Source organism: Panthera onca, chromosome Y (genome assembly GCF_046562875.1).
Source record: "Panthera onca isolate mPanOnc1 chromosome Y, mPanOnc1 haplotype 2, whole genome shotgun sequence".
Taxonomy (NCBI): domain Eukaryota; kingdom Metazoa; phylum Chordata; class Mammalia; order Carnivora; family Felidae; genus Panthera; species Panthera onca.
In genome coordinates, this window is record NC_138358.1 from 22,666,450 (window position 1) to 22,673,852 (window position 7,403).

Here is a 7,403-nt window from a genome sequence, read left to right on the forward strand (position 1 = left end):
ACTCAGTCTGCGGAGTGACAGAAAAATCTACACAGGTGGAGGGAGATAGTTTGGTGGGTCAGAAGTGCATGTATGCAAATTGGGGTAGATAAAACCAAGTGGGCATGGACGGGCAGGATCCCCTTCTGTGGAAAGACAAAAGGGAGAGAAAGAGAAGCTGTGGATTGTGCAATATAAAAATTTCTCCAGACCATGGATTGTAGAAAGAGAAATCCCCGTTTCTAGTATTCAATTAGCTTTAAGAGCTGAAGAGCAGAGCTTTCAAAAGCATGTGAGTTTCTGGACTGGAGCTTCTGCTAATAAGTTCCTGCACATGCAGGGGAGGGGAGGTAGCCCCAGCATGGTAGCAACCTCAGGAGCTCATTGGGAGAGAACAGTCTCTTCCCTTGGTACTGTGGAAAGAGGGTATATTGCCCTTTCAAGGACAAAAGACCCTACAGATGCCAGCCAAAGGCCTTTTATTATCGGGGGGGGGGGGGGGGTGAGGGGAGTGTCATTACACCAGAACAGGCAGTGTAGAGACTGTGGAGCAGAGCATGCTGACCACCCTCACTATTCTGTGAGGGCTGCCTAACCAGCATGGTTTGAGACACCCGGTCTGGGGTATCTCTAATTTTTTTTCTCCCCAACACCAAGAAGGAAATTTGGGGGAGGGGTGGGGCTTCAGGGAGCAGCATAGCTGCCCCCAGTGTGGAAGAACCTGCTTACAAACCCCACCTCTCTGTGTAACTGCTTACTTACATGAGTGGGACAGACACTAACCAAACTAGACTATCTCTGCTCCAGAACAGCATGGCCACTGATTCCAGGCACCAAGAGACAACTGTCCTGTGGTTTTGTATATTAGTCTCTTGCTTTTCCCTCTCTCTCTCTTCTTTCTTCTTTTTTTCTTTCTCTTCTTTTTTCTTTCTACCCTCTTCTTTTATTCCCCCTTTGGAATCAGGTATATATATATAATTCTTTCTCTGCTTTATTTTATCAGGCACTTATATTCTATTCTTTTTACACCTTTTTTATATCTCCTTTTTCTCCTTTTTTTTTCCAGGGTTACTTCAATGGACAAACCAAAGCACACCTGGCGGAAGGTCTAAAAAATCCAACACTGTGAGTAAGGAGGAGCTTTGTAGAAGACTGATCAGTGGATAGAGCAGACAAATATTTAAAACAGAGTGCCTGCAACACACTCCAAAAACACTTCTTGAAGTCCAGGCCCCGGACAGTGTGTGACCCATTTTTGATAGAGTATTACTAGCTGGTGCAAGACACATAACAAGCTATTAAAACACATAAAAGACAGAAACTGAGCCTCAAATGACAAAACAGAAGAATTATCTCCAAAAGAAATTTCAGGAAGAAATCACATCCAGAGAATTGTTCAAAAAAGATACAAGCAATATATCTGAAAAAGAATTTAGATTAGTAGTCATAAGACTCATAGCTGGGCTTGAAAAAGGATACAAGACAGAAGAAAAATCTCTTGCTGAAGAGATCAGAGACCTAAGATAGTCATAATGAATTAAGAAATTCTATAAATGAGATGCAAAATAGACTAGATGCAGTGACAGCACTAGAGAAGGAGAAGAGAGAATAGGTGAAAAAGGAAATAAAATTATGTAAAATAATGAAGAAAGGAAATTACTAGATCATGAGGAGAGAATTAGAGAACCTAGTGATTCCATGAAACAAAATAATATATATATGATAGGAGTTCCATGAGAAGAAAAGTGAGACAAAGGGGCAGAAGGTATATTTGAACAAGTTACAGCTAAGAACTTCCCTAATCTAGGAAAGCAAAAAGACATCTAAGTCCAAGAAGCACAGAGAACGCCCTTCAAAGTCAACAAAAACAGGTCAACAGCATGGCATAGCATAGTGAAAATGACAAAATACAAATAGAGAGAGTATTGTGAAAGCAGCTAGGGACGAAGTGTCCTTACCCTACAAAGGTAGACACATAAGGTAGCACATGTGTCCACTGAAACTTGATGGGCCAGAAGGGAGTGGCAGGAAATATTCAATGTGCTGGATGGGAATATGATGCAGTCAAGAATCCTTTACTCAGCAAGGCTGTCATTCAGAACAGGAGAGTTTCCAGACAAACAAGGACTAAAGGAATTCGTGACCACTAAACCAGCCAGCCATTCAGGAGGTCCTAATGGGGAATCTGAGTGGTGAGCAGCAAAGACTACAAAGGATTGGAGACATCATCAAAAGCATGAGACCTACAGGTAACACAAAGCACTTAATTCATATCTTTCAATAATTACTCTGAATGTAAATAGATTAAATGCCCCATCAAAGATGTAGGGTATCAGAATGGGTAATAAAACACGATCCATCTATATTCTGCAAGCCCAAGGATATCTGCAGGTTGAAAGTGAGGGGATGAAGAACAATCTATAATAATACTGGATGTCAAAAGAAAGTTGGAGTATGACTATATCAGACAAACTAGATTTTAAACCAAAGACTGTAATGAGATGAAGAATATCATTATATTATAATTAAGGGCCCTATCAATTTTTTAAAAATGTTTTAATATTTATTTTTTAGAGACAGACAGAGGATGAGATTGGAGGTACAGAGAGAGGGAGACACAGAATCTAAAGTAGACTCCAGGTTCAAAGCTGTTCAGCACAGAGCCTGATACAGGGCTTGAATCCATGAACCAAGAGATCATGACCTGAGCCAAAGTTGAGCGCTAACCACTGAGTAACCCAAGTAGCCCAAGAGGTTTATCAATTGTAAATTTTGAAAGCAATTGTAAAAGGGCTAACAATTGTAAATATTTATGCTCCCAACATGGAAACACCCAAATATATGTCAATTAATCACCAACATAAATAAGCGTATAGATTATAATACTGTGATTTTAGGGGACTTTAATATTCCATTTATAGAAATGGACAGATCATTTAGGCAGAAAATCAATAAGGAAACAATAGCTCTGAATGACACATTGTATCAGATGAACTTAATAGATCTATCCAGAACTTTTTATTCAAAATCAGCAGAGTATACATTCTTCTCAAGTGCACATTGATTATTTTCCCAAATAGACTACATACTAGGTCGCAAAAAGCCTTCAGGAAGTGTAAATGGATTGAGATCATACCATGCATATTTTCAGATCACTACGCTAAGAAACTTGAATTCAACCACAAGAAAAAATTTGGAAAGCCCCATACATGGAGGTTAAAGAACATCCTGCTAGAATGCAAATTGGTGCAGCCGCTCTGGAAAGCAGTGTGGAGGTTCCTCAGAAAATTAAAAATAGACCTACCCTATGACCCAGCAATAGCACTGCTAGGAATTTATCCAAGGGATACAGGAGTACTGATGCATAGGGGCACCTGTACCCCAATGTTTATAGCGGCACTCTCAACAATAGCCAAATTATGGAAAGAGCCTAAATGTCCATCAACTGATGAATGGATAAAGAAATTGTGGTTTATATACACAATGGAATACTACGTGGCAATGAGAAAAAATGAAATATGGCCTTTTGTAGCAACATGGATGGAACTGGAGAGTGTGATGCTAAGTGAAATAAGCCATACAGAGAAAGACAGATACCATATGGTTTCACTCTTATGTGGATCCTGAGAAACATAACAGAAACCCATGGGGGAGGGGAAGGAAAAAAAAAAAAAAAAAAAAGAGGTTAGAGTGGGAGAAAGCCAAAGCATAAGAGACTGTTAAAAACTGAGAACAAACTGAGGGTTGATGGGGGGTGGGAGGGAGGGCAGGGTGGGTGATGGGTATTGAGGAGGGCACCTTTTGGGATGAGCACTGGGTGTTGTATGGAAACCAATTTGACAGTAAATTTCATATATTAAAAAATAAAAAATAAAAAAATAAAAAATAAATAAATAAATAAATAAAAAATAAAAAATAAAAAATAAAATAAAAAAAAAAACAAAGACTCCTCTAAAAAGAATTACAGGCCAATATACCGATGAACATGGATACAAAAATTCTCAAGATACAAGAATTCAAACTCAACAGTATACTAAGAATTATTCACTCTGATCAAATGGGATTCATTCCTCAGCAGCAGGTCTGGTTCAATTTTCACAAATCAATCATCAGGAATCTGACCCAGGACTTTTCTGTGGTGTTGACTATAATGTCTCCTCTTTCATTCATCTATCTATACATTTATCCATTTGGGTCCTTTTTTTTCCAAGAAGTCTGGTTGGAGGATTAAATGCTTTAATTTCCTGGTTGACCCATTAATTCTTTACTAGGATGTTCTTTAACCTCTATGTATTCGGGGGCTTTCCAATTTTTTTCTTGTGGTTGAATTCAAGTTTCATAGCGTTGTGATGTATCAAATTAATAAAACAGTATTTTATTTTATCCATATTGTTATTATGTTCCTGTACATAGATGCAGAAAAAGCATTTGACAAAATACAACCTCCTTTCTTGATAAAACCCTCAAGAGAGGATAGAAAGAACATACCTTAACATCATAAAGCCATACATGAAAGTTCCGCAGCTAATATCATCCACAATGGGGGAAAACTGGGAGCTTTTCCTCTGAGATCAGGAACACAAATGAGGATATCTACTTTCACCACTGTTGTTTAACATAGTTTTGGAAGTCTTAGCCTCAGCAATCAGACAACACAAAGAAACAAAGGCTTCCAAAATGGCAAAGAAGAAGACAGACTTTCACTCGTGGCAGATAACATGATACATTATTTCAAAAACCTGAAAGACTCCACCAAAATATGCTAGAACCAATTCATGCATTCAACAATGTTGCAAGATATAAAAGCAATGCATAGAAATTGGTTGTTTTTCTATACTCCAATAATGAAGCAGCAGAAATATCAAGAAATCAATCCCATTTAAAATTGCATGATTTTAAATCATGCAATTGGGCAGGGGCAAAATGGCAGAGAGGTAGGGGGATCAGAATTTCCTGTGTCTCTCAAACAAAGAAGGGTTGAAGCCAAAGGACTTTTAACCCCAAGAGTCTGGGAGAGAAAGAGACTGAATCACTACCAGGTAAATACCAGGACAACCTGACAGGCCATAGGTGCATGATAGCGAACTGGGAGAGATAAAACAGGCCATGTAGGCACAGAAGGGAAGGATCCCCTTTTGTGGAGAGACAAAGGGAAGAGAAAGAGCAGCTGGGGAAGAATATGACTGTATCCAGACAAGAGAAAAATCTTGGACAAAGACAGAGAAAGATCCAATCTCCAACTTCAGGGCTTTCTCTGGACTGGGGCCGGCTGCCCTGTTTGTGCACCAGGAGGAAAGGAGCAAGACCTGGAATGCAGACCACAGTAGCAGAAAGTGATCTCCACCCTGGAGTGCTGAAGGATAGGACACAGCCCTCCTGCATCCTCCACCCCCAAGGTAGGTGGCTAGCTCAGAGGTGCAGTCTACAGTAGGAGAAAGCAATCCCCTCCCTGGAGTTCTGTGAGACAAGACAAATCCTGTCTGGGGAACACATTTTGGGTGGCACAGAGTACCCATGGTACCAGGACACACGGAGTGGGAGTTTGAATCCCAGCCAAGCACCAGGCCATGAGAGTTGGGGTAGTGAGACAGAGTGCCTTATCTATGGAGGAGAGACTGGGGAATTGCGATTTTTCTCCCAAACACCACCAAGGCAGGGCCTCAGAGATTGGGCCCCATGGTCTGATAGACACTGATGGACCAGATGCCCCCCTCCTCCAGACCAGTGCTGCTGCATTGCCTGGATTATATCTAATCCCAGATCTCTCTCAAATCTCAATCTGAGAGTTGTCTAATTCTCAGACAATTCTTGTTTTACAGATATATTCTTCCTTCATTTTCTCTTTCTTATCTCTTCCCTCCTCTAGTCCAGTTACCTTGTTGTTGGTTTGTTTAAGCAAACCATTTTAATCCATTTTCTTGATACATGTTCTACACCTCCTTTACTTTCTCTCTCTGTGGAATAATTAATCCGTATAGTTTCTCTATCTGGGTGACTTTATCTTCTTTTCTTTTTCCCCACCCCTCATTCCTTATTTTCCTTTCTCTCTCTCTGAATGAAACCATTCAGTCTCTCAGCCTGGTCAATATTTTTTTTTTTTTTCATTTTCCTGCTCCTGTCATTTCTCTCTTTATATGTGCTCTTCCATCAGCATTGCCTCCACCCTGTTCTTTGCTTGTAGCTGGTGTTTCTGGTTTTTTGCTTCTGGTTTTTCCTTTCTTTTTCTCCTTCCTTCCTTCCTTCCTTCCTTCCTTCCTTCCTTCCTTCCTTCCTTCCTTCCTTCCTTCCTTCCTTCCTTCCTTCCTTCCTTCCTTCCTTCCTTCCTTCCTTCCTTCCTTCCTTCCTTCCTTCCTTCCTTCCTTCCTTCCTTCCTTCCTTCCTTCCTTCCTTCCTTCCTTCCTTCCTTCCTTCCTTCCTTCCTTCCTTCCTTCCTTCCTTCTTTCTTTTTCCTTTCTTTCTTTCTTTTTCCTTTCTTCTTTCTTTTTCTTTCTTTCTTTCTTTCTTTCTTTCTTTCTTTCTTTCTTTCTTTCTTTCTTTCTTTCTTTCTTTCTTTCTTTCTTTCTTTCTTTCTTTCTTTCTTTCTTTCTTTCTTTCTTTCTTTCTTTCTCCTTCCTTCCTTCCTTCCTTCCTTCCTTCCTTCCTTCCTTCCTTCCTTCCTTCCTTCCTTCCTTCCTTCTTTCCCCTCCCTCCCTCCTGCCCTCCCTCCCTCCCTCCCTCCCTTTCTTCTTTCCTTTATTTCCTTCTTTCTTTCTTTTCTTTCTTGTGTTTGTGTGTTTGTGTTTTCTGTGTCTCTGCTTTCCCTTCCAGGGCTATTTCAAGGAAAAAATCACCACCACACCTGGTGGAGGGTCTAAAACATCACTATGAGTACGGAAATAACCAAAGTATTTGGTGTGACTACAGAGCCTTCTGTCTTAACATCTATGCCATGATGACCATCTCCTACGGTGGTTGTGAGGTTGGAAGTGAGACTCATGCATTCCTGGCAGAGGGCACAACACGAATAATGGTCCAGAAGTAGAAGGAAGGAGAGGAATGTGCACAAGGAGGGATAAACCCTCCTGGCCACAGCTGTGGTTACCTAGGGGAAACAGAAATGTGCTGGCAGATTGTCCTAGTTACACACCATGGCAAGCTGAAGGTAACTAGAGGCCCTTGAACCTTGAGCTGCTGGTGGTGGGGAGTGCTGGAAGGTTTAGAATCAGGAGCCCATGTGGATAGGAGTCAGGGTAGAACAGGGTGGCTGGGGCACCAGCATCCCTGAAGGGAAGCTGTTGCAACAGTGAGGAGGGGTTCCTGGAGAACAGGCTGGGAAAACGGGGACAAGTGGACGAGTTGGTGTTAAGTGGAAATGTCAAGTTGGGGTTACAAACCTGTATGCAAGGGATAGGATGGGGAAAGCAAAGCTTCTGATACTTGATTGC